Consider the following 24,747-nt stretch of genomic DNA (forward strand, 5'->3'; position numbering starts at 1 on the left):
ACACACATTCTAAAAAACAGGGATTACAGAAATGGTACAAAACTGATTTTTTCGTTTAATCCATCTGGAGACATGGTTCCCAACTCAACAATCCACTTGGATTCCATTTGGGCTAAGGTTTGTTTGGTGTTGCCTCCCCTAATGCCACAATGAAGCCTATCAATACCAATGACTTTGAAACCTCTTGGATCAGAGTTATGAAAAACTCTGAAGTGTTTCGGTATGGTCTTCAAAACTGAAAGGTCATCCACCTCTCCTGCCGCAACAATATCTCTCACATGCTCTCTGGTCCGGATACGCAGCTCTCTTGATGTTAATCCGATATAGACCTTATGGCAAGGGCGGATTGCGTGATATATGACATAGGTCGTACTACATGATATATAGCTGGTGACCGCAAAGGATCGAGTCCCATCAAACGAAGAGAAGGAATTCCCTCTCACTATATTGCCCCTGTTGCATGCAAGGCAATCGCCACATGGAAAACATCCCCATCTTTGTTTCCCAGCCCCAAATGGATTTTTAGGTTTAACGGTGTAATGGCTCCTAACCAAATGGTCTTTTAAATATTTGCTCCGTCTAGCTGTCATCAGAGGAGCTGGTGAGATCTCTTTTTGTAACACTGGGTCGGTCATCAGAACTGGCCAATGCTTGGTGAGAATTTTTCAGACAGAATGCCAACGACAATTGAAGGCTGAGATGAATCTGGTCTTAAAATCCTCCTCTTTCACCTTCCTAGTTGTAACTAGAAGTTTCTCCCTAGAGGTATTTTTGGCTCTGTGATATCCGTGCTTAATCATCCTGTGACTATAACCTCTGTCTAAGAATCTTTCCTTTAGGGGAAGAGCATGTGCTTCAAATTTACCTTCAGTAGAGCACGTGCGTTTTGCCCTTAAGTACTGACCGATAGGGATTGCTTTTTTCGTTGCCTGTGTATGAGAAGATGATGCATGTAAGGCTACGTTCACATTAGCGTCATGCGACGCAGCGTCGCCGACGCACGGCAACGCATGCGTCATGCGCCCCTATCTTTATCATTGGGGACGCATGCGTTGCGTTGTCGTGCGTTTTCGGTAAAACGCACGACGCATGCGTCGTTTCACCGCACCTGGGTGGCGTCGGAGACGCTACATGTAGCATTTTTGTAGCGTCGAAAAAACGCGCGCGTCGCACTTGCGTCGCTTGTGCGTCGTCAATGCGTTACAATTTCCCATTGAAACGTATTGACGACGCACTTGCGTCGCGGGTGTGCGTTTGGCGTGCGTTGTGCGACGCATTCGTCGTTAGATAAAAAGAAACAAAAAAGTGTCTAGACAGTGTCTAGACAGTGCAAACAGTGAGAAAAACATCCCCCATATATAAAGAAAATGTTGGATTGTTTGTCACTTCTGCTGCAGGCTACACTACAGAGTACATCTACTCCTACTACAGTCTTTTCATCCGCTGTCCTGAGATGTAAGTATAGAATGATTCTCTGCATTTTCAACATGTTTTTTAAAATTATTTTTGCAAGTTGTGTTTTATATTCTGCATTGTGGTTAAAGATATTGTGGTATTTTTAGTCTGGTTGTGATGTATGGCGTTGTATAGGATGGCGTTTCATTGTCTGCGGCCTTGATTATTGTTCTTTCCAGGATAGATTTTTCGTTTCCATTTTTTGGTTTGGTGGTGTTTTTTGAATTCAGTTGTGATGTTTTCTTGCGTTATATGATGGCGTTTAATAGTCTCCGGCCCTGTCGGTTTTATATTAAAGTATGGTAGTATAGAATGATTCTGCGCCCTTTTATTACATTTATTAATTTTTTATTGCAAGATGTGTATTATGTTCAGCACTGTGGTTGTGTAAAGACATCGTTGTATGTTTATGGTTGTGATGTATGGCGTTGTATGCCCTTTTATTGTCTCCGGCCCTGTCTGTTTTATTGTAAAGTACGGTGTGTTATTAATGTTTATGCCCTTAATTTTTGGGTGTTGTTACTTCCAAAAAAAATATTGTGTTTTTTGTGTTGCTCCGTGCATTCTGTACTTTTTAAAAAAAACAAAAAAACCTTTTTTTGTGATTACTACATTGGGTCTGTTTTCTTATCTTTAGGCTTTTGTACTCTGCCATTGGGTTGTCTCTGCCATTGTTTCTTTAATCTAATCAATGTGGCAGTGTTGTTTGCTCAGCGTTAGTTCAGTTGGAGTGCAATGTTCATTGTGGTTTAAATGGCTTTTTTGTTTTTTTTTTATTTATTGCTGGAGTGTGCATAGGAGGATAGTATCAATGTTATTTTGTTCTTTATTTCAGATTTGCATTATTAGTCATGGCCAGCGGCAGTGATTCCAGCAATACCCCACCGCTGAGGAGTCCGGTGAGTCCATGATCTACTATTGCTTACTATATTCGCTGTCATTTGTAGATGGGTCACTCAACTTTTTGGTAAACTATTTTGCAGGCTTCTTCAAGTGAGGAGGAGGACCAGGAGGAAGAGAGGGAGCAGCAGCAGGGACCACGGGGCCAAGCTGTGGTTGCAGGACGGAGCGTAAGTATTTCTTTCAAACCTATTATTTTTTTATTTTTTGCGGGTATGGGGGGTGGTGGGAGGTTGTGGTGTTGTGTGTAGTAGGTGGCGGTGGAGGAGGTAGGGACAATTTTTTTTACCTTTCAAACATTAATATTTTCTATTTTTTTTTAGGTTTCACAACGGGCCCTGGATGAGCCACTTAATATCGACCTTATGGTGGCATCAATAGAAGCACGGGGCCCGTTGTGGGACAGCCGTGACCCCCAACACGTGGACCAGGGCATATTGCGGCATCTGTGGTTGGAGGTGGCACAAACGCTGTGGGATGGCTTCGACAGCGCTTCCTCCAAGGCAAAAGCTAGTTTCCGTAAGTATTTCCAAAATGCTGCTGTGACCCATCATGCCAGGATTACACAACCGTCTGTGATGTCTTCTATTGGGATTGCACACAGTTGCGTAATCGTTTTCAATATATTATCTAAAACCTTTTTTATTTTTTATTTTTAATACACAGTTAAACAATTGAAGACCAGATGGCGCTCCATGAAGGACCGCTTCCGGAGGGGCCTGAAAAAGGAGGGACAGACTCGTAGTGGTGCTGCCGCTTCAAGGACCTCGGTGTACAAGTATAACCGTATACTGCAGTTCTTGCGACCGGTCCTTGAAAGCAGAGAGTAAGTATAGTACCTATGCACACACCTAGTTTTTACAACATGCATATTCACATACTACATTCCAGCCACGTTGCTTATTGCCCAGCCATTTATTTTGGCAAGTCCCAAGTATAGAAATGAAGAAAAAAAGGCAAGTTCACCGAGGTGTGAAAAGTCAAAAATACATACTTTTATCCACTTCAATCATAAGCAGAGGATGAAACATCAGCACAATACAATAGACACTATCTACGCGTTTCAGGTGACAGGGACCATCAGACCTGAAACGCGTAGATAGTGTTTTTATTGTATTGTGCAGATGTTTCATCCTCTGCTTTTGATTAAAGTGAATTTTGTTTTTACTTTTCACACCTCGTTGACCTTGAATTTGTAATTCATTTCTGGTCTTCTCACACTTGACACAGCGGCTCCCTTCTGGGATTACAACAATGGTGAGCTTGACTTTTAGCAATTTCACTAAAATCTGAAGTATACATAAAAATAGTAGATTGGCCAAGCCCAGCCAATATTTAATAGTGGAGTAGTATAGTGGCTATACATGTGTATCCACGATTTTTTATACACAAAAAAGTAAAATATAATAGATACGGCATACCTTCTACTGCAAAGCAGGTTCCCATGGTTGCTCAGCTCGCAGGACCTGTGATGACGTCTCGGTCACATGACCGCGACGTCATGGCAGTTCCAACGTAAGCATAATTGTCTGGCGTTGCAAACCACAACCATGGGTGACTATTTAGAAATAAATAAATACCTTTTTTTTTAATATTGATGGTGCATATGCAGTGTCAATATTAAAATTAGTTTAATATTCATGGCGGCAATGGATACCTGGCGGTAAAGTTTAATGACGCATGTGAAATGTGATATTTTGTATACTAATGGTTTCCTTATGTTTTCACAGAACACACAGCAGCACCCGCGAGACTGTCCGACCCTCAAGAGCGGTCCTTTGTGAAGCGCCATCTGAACAGTCGCAGCCATCCCACAGCGAGAGCAGGTCTGCACCAACACAATCTGGCGAACCGGCAGCCGGTCCATCAGATGTTCCCCTGGCCAAGGCCTCTGTCGCTCCTTCCTTCGGGTCTTCCCGACAGCGTCAGCGGGCCTCGGACAGGGCGCCCATGTCCGAATTTTTACATCTGAGCACCGTATTTCAGAATGGTTTCAAGGCGCTGTGCGATAAAATGTGCAATATCGAACGGCGTCTTGAAAACATCGAAACGGATCTCTCGAGGCCGGCCAAACATTTTTTTACTGCCATTCACAACGGCATGGTTGAACATCTTACGCCGGAACTCCAGATTTCGTTCATGCAGGGCTGCAACAATTTATATGTCAGTGCTCTGCAGCAGGCTCGGGTCATGCAGTCAGCGACAAATATGCCCGCAGTACCATCGCTGGCTGCCATGACTCCGACTCCTGCTGCAGAGCACCACCACAGAGCTCCGCGTGCCGAGGGCCACCACCACCGCCACCGCCACCACAGAACAGAGCCCCAAAGTTCTGAGCCTGACAGGCCTTCAAGGGGACACAGACGGGAAGCCGACCCCCACCCAGAGGGAGAGAGGAGGAAAAAGAAGAAGAAGACGACGACGACGACAACAAGCACTACGTCCTTGGCTATGGCTGCTCCCAAAAGTACCACCCGAAAACACCCCGGGTCGACCCGGAGCACACCAAGTACCCAGGCTGGGTCTACACGGAGTACACCCAGTACCCAGCCTGGGTCAACGAGGAGTACACCATCAACACAGCCTGGGTCGACCCGGAGCCGGAGTAGCCAGCCAAGGACACTGGTCGTCCCTCCTCCTCCCTCACCTGCTACTTTCCACGTCTCGCCACCATCCACTGACTGGATTGATGTCGGCATCCCGTCTAGTGTCATAGAGTATGCTGCTTCCTCCCCCTCGTCCTCCTCCTCGGTCTCCTTTACACCCCAAAAAACTGTGGGATATGAATCCCCTTTTGTTGCGAATATTGGTACCCCATAAAAACATTTTCCCCAATTTTATTTTTGGACCCTAAATAAATTTGTTATATTTTTTCAAAAAAAATTTGGTTTTTATTGTCTCAAATAAAGTTTGCACCAAATCACACCTTGCGCCGTACACACAAATCTTGTCTTTGTAACACCTGATGTGCAATGTGTGACAATATTGTATCAATTTTTTTTTTCCTTTTTTTATAGGGCTGTCGCTCATTGTACTCAGATGTTACAAACACAAACAGCATTGCTCAATATGTCAAGTTTACAATGTACCATCACACAACGATTTCAGTATAGATAAAGTTGTTTTTTTATGTGTAACCAACGTTATCTTTTCTGAAATCGTAAAACGATTGAGCCCCTGCTGTGAGTTTTTTGGTGTCAGCGAATGATTTGGAATTTTTTTTGGGTAACTGATCAGACGCTGTCATTGTTGGATCGGCGAGTTAGACACCGATCCAGCGATGTCTTTGTTTTAAACAAGGGAATATTGGGTTTACTAGTGCACTGTTTTAAACACTCAAATAAAAAGTTAACAATACCCCACAAATATTAAAAGGTGTCTACCACGTCCCTCGCCGTCATCTTTCCGCACTGACACTGTGATTACTGCCCGTAAAGCTGAGCACACCGTTGACTTAATAATAAACGCTGTGCTGTGCTTTAGGGCTGCCACAGTACGGGAAGTTGACGGCGATGGACGTTTCACACACCGGAGTGTAAGGTTTTTTTGTAATTTTTAAAATAACATTTACAATGGTAAACATCGTGAGTGTGGCAAAGCGCTTTTACCCAGATTACACGGGACTTGCTCTTTTTTGGTCGCTGGAGAGCTGTCTGTGTGACAGCTCTCCAGCAACCACGCGACAACTAAACAACGATCTCGATCCAGTCGTATCACTGGTCGGTATCGTTGTATAATACTTTTATTAATGTACCTTAAGATTATTGGTCAGGTGAGGTGGAAGCAATGTTCACAGTGTCGCCACTATTTTACTCTGGACAAATTCTAGCATCCTGAGTACAATAGTGTTAACTCTGTAGAGTTTTGCAAACATGATCGTCTCCCTCCTTGTCAAGCCAGGTTCCATATGCAAATAGTCTGCAGGATTAAAAATGGTTGACAAGGTGGGAGCCGATTATGTTATTATACGTCAAAACTATGGAACACACAAATTTTGTGTGACACACATTACTTTCAATATTGGATTTTACAATTCTATTACTATGAAAAAACGTATGGGAGATTTGTTTGGTGAAAACGGAAAGGCACAAGAACTTTATTTCAAAAAACAACGCATTAGAAAATCAGGGGACATTATAACAATAACCAAACATAGGATGGTTAAATGACATGGACTACACGGTGTTTACATGACATCATAACACGAAGAATTAAACCATTTGATCTTGCCATGAAACACGGCCAACATCAGAAACAAAGTATGCAGCAAATTGGTCCCTCATATGAGCAATCTCCAAAGTTGTCCGCAGAGGATGAGCTTGGTAATCAGGCAATGGATTTGGTATGGGTTCATCAAGTTCCACGTTGACTCTCTCTTTATCAATAATAAAATTGTGGAGAACCACACACGCCTTCACCACCTCATCCACTGTCTCAATTTTCAAATTTATGGCGGATCCTAAGATACGCCATTTGGAGACCAGGATGCCAAAGGCGCACTCCACAGTTCTTCTGGCCCTGGACAGTCTGTAATTAAATATAGTTTTGGTGCGGTCCAACCCACGACTTGAGTAAGGTTTAAGTAGGTTGCCACTCATTTGAAAAGCCTCATCACCAACAACAACAAATGGCGGGGCCGGGCCGTCGGTGTTGGGAAGAGGTCGTGGCTGGGGGAAATTAAAATTGTTATTGTACAATCTTCGGCCCATATCAGACTCCTTAAATGTCTGTGAATCATTTGCACGACCAAAAGCTCCAATGTCCACAGCGAGAAACCTGCAGTCCGCACCTGCAATTGCCATCAGCACGGTGGAAAAGTATTTTTTATAATTATAAAAAAGAGATCCACTTCTTGAAGGCTTGGTAATCCTAATGTGCTTCCCATCCACGGCTCCAATACAGTTAGGGAAAGAACACACTTGTTCAAATTTTTGGGCGTTGGCAAGCCATATTTCTCTTGTAGGGATGGGTAAAAATTCCTCCCGGAGGTTGTCCCACAATGCGCGGCAAGTGTCGGCAATAATACCCGACAGTGTTGAGACTCCAATCCGAAACTGGAAATGCAGTGATCTCAATGTCTCTCCGGTAGCCAGGAAACTGACAAGAAGATAAATAAATAAATATAATTAATTAAATTGGTATGAAAGAATTTTTCATTTTTAATTACAATCCCCCACCCCACAAAAACAAAACACGTTACTTTAAAAAATGGCAAGAACATATAAATCCTTCACATTCCATTACGTACCGTAGAGTCACCAGCAGACGTTCCTCGGGGGAAATCGATTTACGGAGCTGCGTGTCCTGCCTGGAAATGGTTCCTTCCACCAGACGCAGCAGATATCGGAAGCTGTCTTTTGACATCCTGGTGTATTCGAAGTATTTGTCCTGGTTCTCATTTAATTCGCCAAACAGACAATGGTAGGCTCCACGACTCTCTCGGACTTCCACTATAGGGTGTAGCCAAAAACACCGACGACTCCTTCTCCGTAGTTTGTCTCTTCTCCTCTGTTCATGACAGGCAAAAGCATAAGCTATAGCAAGGGCTAATTCCAGCTGAAAAGTGAGGTAGATACTCTCCATGGGACGATCCATCTTGATGCTCTATGGTTGGAAATAATGTATGCCGGGGTATATATACCACTATTACATTAATACCCACCCCCATCTACCCATTGGTGGCATTATCGATTGTCTAGACACTAAATCCACCCTCTTCTATTCATTGGTGGTGTTATCTAGTGTCTAGACACTAAATTGTGTGTAAAGATCTAATCAGTGTTTGACAACGCATGCGTCGTAAAAAAATGCGTTTTTTGTAAAAACGCAACAAAAGCGCACCAAAAACGCTGCGTTTTACGACGCATCCGTCCGACGCTTGCGTCAAAAAAGGTGCGTTTTTGCGTGCGTTTCCAATGCGTCGTGCGTTGCGTCGGCGACGCTGTGTCGCATGACGCTAATGTGAACGTAGCCTAACACCGAGTTCACCGATGTCTTTTTGCGGAAAATATCCGTTTGGATGGTCCCATCATGGTCTACGGATATTAAGATGTCCAAAAAATCTATAACGCTTTTTTCGATTTTGTATGTTAATTTGATATTATATGGATTCTGATTTAATTCAACGAAGAAATTTTCTAGTTCAGTTTTGGGCCCATTCCAAAAAATTAAAAGATCGTCAATATAACGGAGCCAGCACTGCACATGGTCAGCTGCACACGCGCCGTCACAATGCACAACCTCCCTCTCCCAATATCCGAGAAAGAGGTTGGCATACGACGGCGCGCATGCCACACCCATGGCAGTGCCGCGCTCCTGCAAATAAAAACGATCCTTAAAAGTAAAAAAAATATGTTTTAAAACAAAATCCAATAAATCCAAAATCAACTCAATTAATAACCTATCCAGGTTGCTCAATTCGAGGAAAAAGCGGACAGCTCTTATTCCGTCCTCATGTCCAATAGAGGTATATAGGGACTCGACGTCTGCGGTCACCAGCCATACATCAGGTTCCAGGGTGATTCCATCCAGTCTCACCAGGACGTCCGAAGAGTCCCTGACATAAGAGGGCAGGGTCTCAACCAATGGTTTTAGGTAATAATCAATAAATTTACAGGCCCACCACGCAGTTTAAAAATACCACCCAGGATAGATCCTACATACTACACCACACAGGAGAGCTGACAGATCCTCTATATACTACACCACACAGGAGAGCTGACAGATCCTATATATACTACACCACACAGGAGAGCTGACAGATCCTCTATATACTACACCACACAGGAGAGATGACAGATCCTCTATATACTACACCACACAGGGGAGCTGACAGATCTTCTATATACACCACACAAGAGAGCTGACAGATCCTCTATATACTACACCACACAGGAGAGCTGACAGATCCTCTATATACTACACCACACAGGAGAGCTGACAGATCCTCTATATACTACACCACACAGGAGAGCTGACAGATCCTCTATATACTACACCACACGGGAGAGCTGACAGATCCTCTATATACTACACTACACAGGAGAGCTGACAGATCCTCTATATACTACACCACACAGGAGAGATGACAGATCCTCTATATACTACACCACACAGGAGAGCTGACAGATCCTCTATATAATACACCACACAGGAGAGCTGACAGATCCTCTATATACTACACCACACAGGAGAGCTGACAGATCCTCTATATACTACACCACACGGGAGAGCTGACAGATCCTCTATACACCACACCACACAAGAGAGCTGACAGATCCTCTATATACTACACCACACAGGAGAGCTGACAAATCCTCTATATACTACACCACAGAGGAGAGCTGACAGATCCTCTATATACTACACCACACAGGAGAGCTGACAGATCCTCTATATACTACACCTCACAGGAGAGCTGACAGATCCTCCATATACTAAACCACACACGAGAGCTGACAGATCCTCTATATACTACACCACACAGGAGAGCTGACAGATCCTCTATATACTACACCACACAGGAGAGCTGACAGATCCTCTATATACTACACCACACAGGAGAGCTGACAGATCCTCTATATACTACACCATACAGGAGAGCTGACAGATCCTCTATATACTACACCACACAGGAGAGCTGACAGATCCTCTATATACTACACCATACAGGAGAGCTGAGAGATCCCCTATATACTACACCACACGGGAGAGCTGTCAGATCCTCTATATACACCACACAAGAGAGCTGACAGATCCTCTATAAACTACACCACACAGGAGAGCAGACAGATCCTCTATATACTACACCACACAGGAGAGCTGACAGATCCCCTATATACTACACCACACAGGAGAGCTGACAGATCCTCTATATACTACACCACACGGGAGAGCTGACAGATCCTCTATATGCTACACCACACGGGAGAGCTGACAGAGCCTCTATATACTACACCACACAGGAGAGCTGACAGATCCCCTATATACTACACCACACAGGAGAGCTGACAGATCCTCTATATACTACACCACACAGGAGAGCTGACAGATCCTCTATATACTACACCACACAGGAGAGCTGACAGATCCTCTATATACTACACTACACAGGAGAGCTGACAGATCCTCTATATACTACACCACACAAGAGAGCTGACAGATCCTCTATATACTACACCACACGGGAGAGCTGACAGATCCTCTACATACTACAACACACGGGAGAGCCGACAGATCCTCTATATGCTACACCACACAGGAGAGCTGACAGATCCTCTATATACTACACCACACAGGAGAGCTGACAGATCCTCTATATACTACACCACACAGGAGAACTGACAGATCCTCTATATACTACACCACACAGGAGAGCCGACAGATCCTCTATATACTACACCACACGGGAGAGCCGACAGATCCTCTATACACTATACCACACGGGAGAGCCGACAGATCCTCTATATACTACACCACACGGGAGAGCTGACAGATCCTCTATATACTACACCACACAGGAGAGCTGACAGATCCTCTATATACTACACCACACGAGAGAGCTGACAGATCTTCTATATACTACACCACACAGGAGAGCTGACAGATCCTCTATATACTACACCACACAGGAGAGCTGACAGATCCTCTATATACTACACCACACAGGAGAGCTGACAGATCCTTTATATACTACACCACACCACACGGGAGAGCCGACAGATCCTCTATATACTACACCACAACACGGGAGAGCCGACAGATCCTCTATATACTACACCACACAGGAGAGCTGACAGATCCCCTATATACTACACCACACAGGAGAACTGACAGATCCTATATATACTACACCACACCACACAGGAGAGCTGACAGATCCCCTATATACTACACCACACAGGAGAGCTGACAGATCCCCTATATACTACACCACACGGGAGAGCTGACATCCTCTATATACTACACCACACAGGAGAGCTGACAGATACTCTATATACTACACCACACAGGAGAGCTGACAGATCCTCTATATACTACACCACACGGGAGAGCTGACAGATCCTCTATATACTACACTACACAGGAGAGCTGACAGATCCTCTATATACTACACCACACAGGAGAGCAGAGAGATCCTCTATATACTACACCTCACAGGAGAGCTGACAGATCCTCTATGTACTACACCACACAGGAGAGCTGTCAGATCCTCTATATATACCACACAAGAGAGCTGACAGATCCTCTATATACTACACCACACAGGAGAGCAGACAGATCCTCTATATACTACACCTCACAGGAGAGCTGACAGATCCTCTATATACTACACCACACGGGAGAGCTGACAGATCCTCTATATACTACACCACACGGGAGAGCTGACAGATTCTCTATATACTACACCACACAGGAGAGCTGACAGATCCTCTATATACTACACCACACAGGAGAGCTGACAGATCCTCTATATACTACACCACACAGGAGAGCTGACAGATCCTTTATATACTACACCACACCACACGGGAGAGCCGACAGATCCTCTATATACTACACCACAACACGGGAGAGCCGACAGATCCTCTATATACTACACCACACAGGAGAGCTGACAGATCCCCTATATACTACACCACAAAGGAGAACTGACAGATCCTATATATACTACACCACACCACACAGGAGAGCTGACAGATCCCCTATATACTACACCACACAGGAGAGCTGACAGATCCCCTATATACTACACCACACGGGAGAGCTGACATCCTCTATATACTACACCACACAGGAGAGCTGACAGATACTCTATATACTACACCACACAGGAGAGCTGACAGATCCTCTATATACTACACCACACGGGAGAGCTGACAGATCCTCTATATACTACACTACAAAGGAGAGCTGACAGATCCTCTATATACTACACCACACAGGAGAGCAGAGAGATCCTCTATATACTACACCTCACAGGAGAGCTGACAGATCCTCTATGTACTACACCACACAGGAGAGCTGTCAGATCCTCTATATATACCACACAAGAGAGCTGACAGATCCTCTATATACTACACCACACAGGAGAGCAGACAGATCCTCTATATACTACACCTCACAGGAGAGCTGACAGATCCTCTATATACTACACCACACGGGAGAGCTGACAGATCCTCTATATACTACACCACACGGGAGAGCTGACAGATCCTGTATATACTACACCACACAGGAGAGCTGACAGATCCTCTATATACTACACCACATAGGAGAGCTGACAGATCCTCTATATACACCACACAGGAGAGCTGACAGATCCTCTATATACTACACCACACAGGAGAGCAGACAGATCCTCTATATACTACACCACACAGGAGAGCTGACAGATCCTCTATATACTACACCTCACAGGAGAGCTGACAGATCCTCTATATACTACACCACACAGGCGAGCTGACAGATCCTCTATATACTACACCACACAGGAGAGCTGACAGATCCTCTATATACTACACCACACAGGAGAGCTGACAGATCCTCTATATACTACAAAACACAGGAGAGCTGACAGATCCTCTATATACTACACCACACGGGAGAGCTGACAGATCCTCTATATACTACACCACACGGGAGAGCTGACAGATCCTCTATATACTACACCACACGAGAGAGCTGAGAGATCCTCTATATACTACACCACACAGGAGAGCTGACAGATCCTCTATATACTACACCACACGGGAGAGCTGACAGATCCTCTATATACTACACCACACAGGAGAGCTGACAGATTCTCTATATACTACACCACACGGGAGAGCTGACAGATCCTCTATATACTACACCACACGGGAGAGCTGACAGATCCTCTATATACTACACCACACAGGAGAGCTGACAGATCCTCTATATACTACACCACACAGGAGAGCTGACAGATCCTCTGTATACACCACACAAGAGAGCAGACAGATCCTCTATATACTACACCACACGGGAGAGCTGACAGATTCTCTATATACTATACCACACAGGAGAGCTGACAGATCCTCTATATACTACACCTCACAGGAGAGCTGACAGATCCTCTATATACTACACCACACGGGAGAGCTGACAGATCCTCTATATACTACACCACACAGGAGAGCTGACAGATCCTCTGTATACACCACACAAGAGAGCAGACAGATCCTCTATATACTACACCACACGGGAGAGCTGACAGATTCTCTATATACTATACCACACAGGAGAGCTGACAGATCCTCTATATACTACACCTCACAGGAGAGCTGACAGATCCTCTATGTACTACACCACACAGGAGAGCTGTCAGATCCTCTATATATACCACACAAGAGAGCTGACAGATCCTCTATATACTACACCACACAGGAGAGCAGACAGATCCTCTATATATTACACCACACAGGAGAGCTGACAGATCCTCTATATACTACACCACACGGGAGAGCTGACAGATCCTCTATATACTACACCACACGGGAGAGCTGACAGATCCTGTATATACTACACCACACAGGAGAGATGACAGATCCTCTATATACTACACCACACGGGAGAGCTGATAGATACTCTATATACTACACCACACAGGAGAGCTGACAGATCCTCTATATACTACACTACACAGGAGAGCTGACAGATCCTCTATATACTACACCACACAAGAGAGCTGACAGATCCTCTATATACTACACCACACGGGAGAGCTGACAGATCCTCTACATACTACACCACACGGGAGAGCCGACAGATCCTCTATATGCTACACCACACAGGAGAGCTGACAGATCCTCTATATACTACACCACACAGGAGAGCTGACAGATCCTCTATATACTACACCACACAGGAGAACTGACAGATTCTCTATATACTACACCACACAGGAGAGCCGACAGATCCTCTATATACTACACCACACGGGAGAGCCGACAGATCCTCTATATACTATACCACACGGGAGAGCCGACAGATCCTCTATATACTACACCACACGGGAGAGCTGACAGATCCTCTATATACTACACCACACAGGAGAGCTGACAGATCCTCTATATACTACACCACACGAGAGAGCTGACAGATCTTCTATATACTACACCACACGGGAGAGCTGACAGATTCTCTATATACTACACCACACAGGAGAGCTGACAGATCCTCTATATACTACACCACACAGGAGAGCTGACAGACCCTCTATATACTACACCACACAGGAGAGCTGACAGATCCTTTATATACTACACCACACCACACGGGAGAGCCGACAGATCCTCTATATACTACACCACAACACGGGAGAGCCGACAGATCCTCTATATACTACACCACACAGGAGAGCTGACAGATCCCCTATATACTACACCACACAGGAGAACTGACAGATCCTATATATACTACACCACACCACACAGGAGAGATGACAGATCCCCTATATACTACACCACACAGGAGAGCTGACAGATCCCCTATATACTACACCACACGGGAGAGCTGACATCCTCTATATACTACACCACACAGGAGAGCTGACAGATACTCTATATACTACACCACACAGGAGAGCTGACAGATCCTCTATATACTACACCACACGGGAGAGCTGACAGATCCTCTATATACTACACTACACAGGAGAGCTGACAGATCCTCTATATACTACACCACACAGGAGAGCAGAGAGATCCTCTATATACTACACCTCACAGGAGAGCTGACAGATCCTCTATGTACTACACCACACAGGAGAGCTGTCAGATCCTCTATATATACCACACAAGAGAGCTGACAGATCCTCTATATACTACACCACACAGGAGAGCAGACAGATCCTCTATATACTACACCACACGGGAGAGCTGACAGATCCTCTATATACTACACCACACGGGAGAGCTGACAGATCCTGTATATACTACACCACACAGGAGAGCTGACAGATCCTCTATATACTACACCACATAGGAGAGCTGACAGATCCTCTATATACACCACACAGGAGAGCTGACAGATCCTCTATATACTACACCACACAGGAGAGCTGACAGATCCTCTATATACTACACCACACAGGAGAGCTGACAGATCCTCTATATACTACACCTCACAGGAGAGCTGACAGATCCTCTATATACTACACCACACAGGCGAGCTGACAGATCCTCTATATACTACAAAACACAGGAGAGCTGACAGATCCTCTATATACTACACCACACAGGAGAGCTGACAGATCCTCTATATACTACACCACACGGGAGAGCTGACAGATCCTCTATATACTACACCACACGAGAGAGCTGACAGATCCTCTATGTACTACACCACACAGGAGAGCTGTCAGATCCTCTATATATACCACACAAGAGAGCTGACAGATCCTCTATATACTACACCACACAGGAGAGCAGACAGATCCTCTATATATTACACCACACAGGAGAGCTGACAGATCCTCTATATACTACACCACACGGGAGAGCTGACAGATCCTCTATTTACTACACCACACGGGAGAGCTGACAGATCCTGTATATACTACACCACACAGGAGAGATGACAGATCCTCTATATACTACACCACACGGGAGAGCTGATAGATACTCTATATACTACACCACACAGGAGAGCTGACAGATCCTCTATATACTACACCTCACAGGAGAGCTGACAGATCCTCTATATACTACACCACACAGGAGAGCTGACAGATCCTCTACATACTACACCACACAGGAGAGCTGACAGATCCTCTATATACTACACCTCACAGGAGAGCTGACAGATCCTCTATATACTACACCACACACGAGAGCTGACAGATCCTCTATATACTACACCACACAGGAGAGCTGACAGATCCTCTATATACTACACCACACAGGAGAGCTGACAGATCCTCTATATAATACACCACACAGGAGAGCTGACAGATCCTCTATATACTACACTACACAGGAGAGCTGACAGATCCTCTATATACTACACCACACAAGAGAGCTGACAGATCCTCTATATACTACACCACACGGGAGAGCTGACAGATCCTCTACATACTACACCACACGGGAGAGCCGACAGATCCTCTATATGCTACACCACACAGGAGAGCTGACAGATCCTCTATATACTACACCACACAGGAGAGCTGACAGATCCTCTATATACTACACCACACAGGAGAGCAGACAGATGCTCTATATACTACACCACACAGGAGAGCTGACAGATCCTCTTTATACTACACCACACGAGAGAGCTGACAGATCTTCCATATATTACACCACATAGGAGAGCTGACAGATTCTCTATATACTACACCTCACAGGAGAGCTGACAGATCCTCTATATACTACACCACACTGGAGAGCTGACAGATCCTCTATATACTACACCACACGGGAGAGCTGACAGATCCTCTATATACTACACCACACAGGAGAGCTGACAGATCCTCTATATACTACACCACACAGGAGAGCTGACAGATCCTCTATATACTACACCTCACAGGAGAGCTGACAGATCCTCTATATACTACACCACACACGAGAGCTGACAGATCCTCTATATACTACACCACACAGGAGAGCTGACAGATCCTCTATATACTACACCACACAGGAGAGCTGACAGATCCTCTATATAATACACCACACAGGAGAGCTGACAGATCCTCTATATACTACACTACACAGGAGAGCTGACAGATCCTCTATATACTACACCACACAAGAGAGCTGACAGATCCTCTATATACTACACCACACGGGAGAGCTGACAGATCCTCTACATACTACACCACACGGGAGAGCCGACAGATCCTCTATATACTACACCACATGGGAAAGCTGACAGATCCTCTATATACTACACCACACAGGAGAGCTGACAGATCCTCTATATACTACACCACATGGGAAAGCTGACAGATCCTCTATATACTACACCACACAGGAGAGCTGACAGATCCTGTATATACTACACCACACAGGAGAGCTGACAGATCCTCTTTATACTACACCACACAGGAGAGCTGACAGATCCTCTATATACTACACCTCACAGGAGAGCTGACAGATCCTCGGTATACGACACCACACAGGAGAGCTGACAGATCCTCTATATACTACACCACACAGGAGAGCTGACAGATCCTCTATATAATACACCACACGGGAGAGCTGACAGATCCTCTATATACTACACCACACGGGAGAGCTGACAGATCCTCTATATACTACACCACACAGGAGAGCTGACAGATCCTCCATATACTACACCACACCACACGGGAGAGCAGACAGATCCTCTATATACTACACCACACGGGAGAGCCGACAGATCCTCTATATACTACACCACACAGGAGAGCTGACAGATCCTCCATATACTACACCACACGGGAGAGCCGACAGATCCTCTATATACTACACCACACAGGAGAGCTGACAGATCCTCTATATACTACACCACACAGGAGAGCTGAAAGATCCTCTATATACTACACCACACGGGAGAGCTGACAGATCCTCTATATACTGCACCACACAGGAGAGTCGACAGATCCTCTATATACTACACCACACAGGAGAGCTGACAGATCCTCTATATACTACACCACACAGGAGAACTGACAGATCCTCTGTATACTTCACCACACAGGAGAGCTGACAGATCCTCTATATACTACACCACACAGGAGAGCTGACAGATCCTCTATATACTACACCACACAGGAGAGCTGAAAGATCCTCTATATACTACACCACACAGGATAGATCCTCTATATACTACACCACACAGGAGAGCTGACAGATACTCTATATACTACACCACACAGGAGAGCTGACAGATCATCTATATACTACACCACACAGGAGAGCTGACAGATCCTCTATATACTACACCACACAGGAGAGCTGACAGATCCTCTATATAATATACCACACAGGAGAGCTGACAGATCCTCTATATACTACACCACACAGGAGAGCTGACAGATCCTCTATATACTACACCACACAGGATAGATCCTCTATATACTACACCACACAGGAGAGCTGACATATCCTCTATATACTACACCACACAGGAGAGCTGACAGATCCTCTATATACTACACCACACAGGATAGATCCTCTATATACTACACCACACAGGAGAGCTGACAGATCCTCTATATACTACACCACACAGGAGAGCAGACAGATCCTCTATATACTACATCACACAGGAGAGCTGACAGATCCTCTATATACTACACCACACGAGAGAGCTGACAGATCTTCCATATACTACACCACACAGGAGAGCTGACAGATCCTCTATATACTACACCTCACAGGAGAGCTGACAGATCCTCTATATACTACACCACACTGGAGAGCTGACAGATCCTCTATATACTACACCACACGGGAGAGCTGACAGATCCTCTATATACTACACCACACAGGAGAGCTGACAGATCCTCTATATACTACACCACACAGGAGAGCTGACAGATCCTCTATATACTACACCTCACAGGAGAGCTGACAGATCCTCTATATACTACACCACACACGAGAGCTGACAGATCCTCTATATACTACACCACACAGGAGAGCTGACAGATCCTCTATATACTACACCACACAGGAGAGCTGACAGATCCTCTATATAATACACCACACAGGTGAGCTGACAGATTCTCTATATACTACACTACACAGGAGAGCTGACAGATCCTCTATATACTACACCACACAAGAGAGCTGACAGATCCTCTATATACTACACCACACGGGAGAGCTGACAGATCCTCTACATACTACACCACACGGGAGAGCCGACAGATCCTCTATATACTACACCACACAGGAGAGCTGACAGATCCTCTATATTCTACACCACACGGGAGAGCTGACAGATCCTCTATATACTACACTACACAGGAGAGCTGACAGATCCTCTATATACTAGACCACACAGGAGAGCTGACATCCTCTATATAGTACACCACACAGGAGAACTGACAGATCCTCTGTATACTACGCCACACAGGAGAGCTGACAGATCCTCTATATACTACACCACACGGGAGTGCCGACAGATCCTCTATATACACCACACAAGAGAGCTGACAGATCCTCTATATACTACACAACATGGGAGAGCTGACAGATCCTCTATAAACTACACCTCACAGGAGAGCTGACAGATCCTCTATGTACTACACCACACAGGAGAGCCGACAGATCCTCTATATACTACACCACACGGGAGAGCCGACAGATCCTCTATATACTATACCACACGGGAGAGCCGACAGATCCTCTATATACTACACCACACGGGAGAGCTGACAGATCCTCTATATACTACACCACACAGGAGAGCTGACAGATCCTCTATATACTACACCACACGAGAGAGCTGACAGATCTTCTATATACTACACCACACGGGAGAGCTGACAGATTCTCTATATACTACACCACACAGGAGAGCTGACAGATCCTCTATATACTACACCACACAGGAGAGCTGACAGACCCTCTATATACTACACCACACAGGAGAGCTGACAGATCCTTTATATACTACACCACACCACACGGGAGAGCCGACAGATCCTCTATATACTACACCACAACACGGGAGAGCCGACAGATCCTCTATATACTACACCACACAGGAGAGCTGACAGATCCCCTATATACTACACCACACAGGAGAACTGACAGATCCTATATATACTACACCACACCACACAGGAGAGCTGACAGATCCCCTATATACTACACCACACAGGAGAGCTGACAGATCCCCTATATACTACACCACACGGGAGAGCTGACATCCTCTATATACTACACCACACAGGAGAGCTGACAGATACTCTATATACTACACCACACAGGAGAGCTGACAGATCCTCTATATACTACACCACACGGGAGAGCTGACAGATCCTCTATATACTACACTACACAGGAGAGCTGACAGATCCTCTATATACTACACCACACAGGAGAGCAGAGAGATCCTCTATATACTACACCTCACAGGAGAGCTGACAGATCCTCTATGTACTACACCACACAGGAGAGCTGTCAGATCCTCTATATATACCACACAAGAGAGCTGACAGATCCTCTATATACTACACCACACAGGAGAGCAGACAGATCCTCTATATACTACACCACACGGGAGAGCTGACAGATCCTCTATATACTACACCACACGGGAGAGCTGACAGATCCTGTATATACTACACCACACAGGAGAGCTGACAGATCCTCTATATACTACACCACATAGGAGAGCTGACAGATCCTCTATATACACCACACAGGAGAGCTGACAGATCCTCTATATACTACACCACACAGGAGAGCTGACAGATCCTCTATATACTACACCACACAGGAGAGCTGACAGATCCTCTATATACTACACCTCACAGGAGAGCTGACAGATCCTCTATATACTACACCACACAGGCGAGCTGACAGATCCTCTATATACTACACCACACAGGAGAGCTGACAGATCCTCTATATACTACACCACACAGGAGAGCTGACAGATCCTCTATATACTACAAAACACAGGAGAGCTGACAGATCCTCTATATACTACACCACACAGGAGAGCTGACAGATCCTCTATATACTACACCACACGGGAGAGCTGACAGATCCTCTATATACTACACCACACGAGAGAGCTGAGAGATCCTCTATATACTACACCACACAGGAGAGCTGACAGATCCTCTATATACTACACCACACGGGAGAGCTGACAGATCCTCTATATACTACACCACACAGGAGAGCTGACAGATCCTCTATATACTACACCACACAGGAGAGCTGACAGATCCTCTATATACTACACCACACGGGAGAGCTGACAGATCCTCTATATACTACACCTCACAGGAGAGCTGACAGATCCTCTATATACTACACCACACGGGAGAGCTGACAGATCCTCTATATACTACACCACACAGGAGAGCTGACAGATCCTCTGTATACTACACCACACAGGAGAGCTGACAGATCCTCTATATACACCACACAAGAGAGCTGACAGATCCTCTATATACTACACCACACGGGAGAGCTGACAGATTCTCTATATACTATACCACACAGGAGAGCTGACAGATCCTCTATATACTACACCTTACAGGAGAGCTGACAGATCCTCTATATACTACACCACACAGGAGAGCAGACAGATCCTCTATATATTACACCACACAGGAGAGCTGACAGATCCTCTATATACTACACCACACGGGAGAGCTGACAGATCCTCTATTTACTACACCACACGGGAGAGCTGACAGATCCTGTATATACTACACCACACAGGATAGATGACAGATCCTCTATATACTACACCACACGGGAGAGCTGATAGATACTCTATATACTACACCACACAGGAGAGCTGACAGATCCTCTATATACTACACCACACAGGAGAGCTGACAGATCCTCTATATACTACACCACACAGGAGAGCTGACAGATCCTCTACATACTACACCACACAGGAGAGCTGACAGATCCTCTATATACTACACCTCACAGGAGAGCTGACAGATCCTCTATATACTACACCACACACGAGAGCTGACAGATCCTCTATATACTACACCACACAGGAGAGCTGACAGATCCTCTATATACTACACCACACAGGAGAGCTGACAGATCCTCTATATAATACACCACACAGGAGAGCTGACAGATCCTCTATATACTACACTACACAGGAGAGCTGACAGATCCTCTATATACTACACCACACAAGAGAGCTGACAGATCCTCTATATACTACACCATACGGGAGAGCTGACAGATCCTCTACATACTACACCACACGGGAGAGCCGACAGATCCTCTATATGCTACACCACACAGGAGAGCTGACAGATCCTCTATATACTACACCACACAGGAGAGCTGACAGATCCTCTATATACTACACCACACAGGAGAGCTGTCAGATCCTCTATATATACCACACAAGACAGCTGACAGATCCTCTATATACTACACCACACAGGAGAGCAGACAGACCCTCTATATACTACACCACACAGGAGAGCTGACAGATCCTCTATATACTACACCACACGGGAGAGCTGACAGATCCTCTATATACTACACCACACAGGAGAGCAGACAGATCCTCTATATACTACACCACACAGGAGAGCTGACAGATCCTCTATATACTACACCACATGGGAAAGCTGACAGATCCTCTATATACTACACCACACAGGAGAGCTGACAGATCCTCTATATACTACACCACATGGGAAAGCTGACAGATCCTCTATATACTACACCACACAGGAGAGCTGACAGATCCTGTATATACTACACCACACAGGAGAGCTGACAGATCCTGTATATACTACACCACACAGGAGAGCTGACAGATCCTCTATATACTACACCACACAGGAGAGCTGACAGATCCTCTATATACTACACCTCACAGGAGAGCTGACAGATCCTCGATATACGACACCACACAGGAGAGCTGACAGATCCTCTATATACTACACCACACAGGAGAGCTGACAGATCCTCTATATAATACACCACACGGGAGAGCTGACAGATCCTCTATATACTACACCACACGGGAGAGCTGACAGATCCTCTATATACTACACCACACAGGAGAGCTGACAGATCCTCCATATACTACACCACACCACACGGGAGAGCAGACAGATCCTCTATATACTACACCACACGGGAGAGCCGACAGATCCTCTATATACTACACCACACAGGAGAGCTGACAGATCCTCCATATACTACACCACACGGGAGAGCCGACAGATCCTCTATATACTACACCACACAGGAGAGCTGACAGATCCTCTATATACTACACCACACAGGAGAGCTGAAAGATCCTCTATATACTACACCACACGGGAGAGCTGACAGATCCTCTATATACTGCACCACACAGGAGAGTCGACAGATCCTCTATATACTACACCACACAGGAGAGCTGACAGATCCTCTATATACTACACCACACAGGAGAACTGACAGATCCTCTGTATACTACACCACACAGGAGAGCTGACAGATCCTCTATATACTACACCACACAGGAGAGCTGACAGATCCTCTATATACTACACCACACAGGAGAGCTGAAAGATCCCCTATATACTACACCACACAGGATAGATCCTCTATATACTACACCACACAGGAGAGCTGACAGATACTCTATATACTACACCACACAGGAGAGCTGACAGATCCTCTATATACTACACCACACAGGAGAGCTGACAGATCCTCTATATAATATACCACACAGGAGAGCTGACAGATCCTCTATATACTACACCACACAGGAGAGCTGACAGATCCTCTATATACTACACCACACAGGATAGATCCTCTATATACTACACCACACAGGAGAGCTGACAGATCCCCTATATACTACACCACACAGGATAGATCCTCTATATACTACACCACACAGGAGAGCTGACAGATCCTCTATATACTACACCACACAGGAGAGCTGACAGATCCTCTATATAATATACCACACAGGAGAGCTGACAGATCCTCTATATACTACACCACACAGGAGAGCTGACAGATCCTCTATATACTACACCACACAGGATAGATCCTCTATATACTACACCACACAGGAGAGCTGACAGATCCTCTATATACTACACCACACAGGAGAGCTGACAGATCCTCTATATACTACACCACACAGGATAGATCCTCTATATACTACACCACACAGGAGAGCTGACAGATCCTCTATATACTACACCACACAGGAGAGCAGACAGATCCTCTATATACTACACCACACAGGAGAGCTGACAGATCCTCTATATACTACACCACACGAGAGAGCTGACAGATCTTCCATATACTACACCACACAGGAGAGCTGACAGATCCTCTATATACTACACCTCACAGGAGAGCTGACAGATCCTCTATATACTACACCACACTGGAGAGCTGACAGATCCTCTATATACTACACCACACGGGAGAGCTGACAGATCCTCTATATACTACAACACACAGGAGAGCTGACAGATCCTCTATATACTACACCACACAGGAGAGCTGACAGATCCTCTATATACTACACCTCACAGGAGAGCTGACAGATCCTCTATATACTACACCACACACGAGAGCTGACAGATCCTCTATATACTACACCACACAGGAGAGCTGACAGATCCTCTATATACTACACCACACAGGAGAGCTGACAGATCTTCTATATAATACACCACACAGGTGAGCT

General features: G+C 45.2%; 2 protein-coding genes across 2 annotated transcripts in view; both read right to left on the bottom strand.

The window, feature by feature from the left end:
- LOC138663356 (gastrula zinc finger protein XlCGF7.1-like) overlaps positions 1-24,747 on the bottom strand; it is a 100,357-nt gene that overhangs the window by 44,058 nt on the left and 31,552 nt on the right. The window lies entirely within an intron of this gene.
- The window catches only part of LOC138663357 (zinc finger protein 777-like), a 49,172-nt gene that overhangs the window by 602 nt on the left and 23,823 nt on the right, over positions 1-24,747 (bottom strand). The gene's annotated exons all lie outside the window — the stretch shown is intronic.

Source organism: Ranitomeya imitator, chromosome 2, assembly GCF_032444005.1.
Source record: "Ranitomeya imitator isolate aRanImi1 chromosome 2, aRanImi1.pri, whole genome shotgun sequence".
Classification (NCBI taxonomy): Eukaryota; Metazoa; Chordata; class Amphibia; order Anura; family Dendrobatidae; genus Ranitomeya; species Ranitomeya imitator.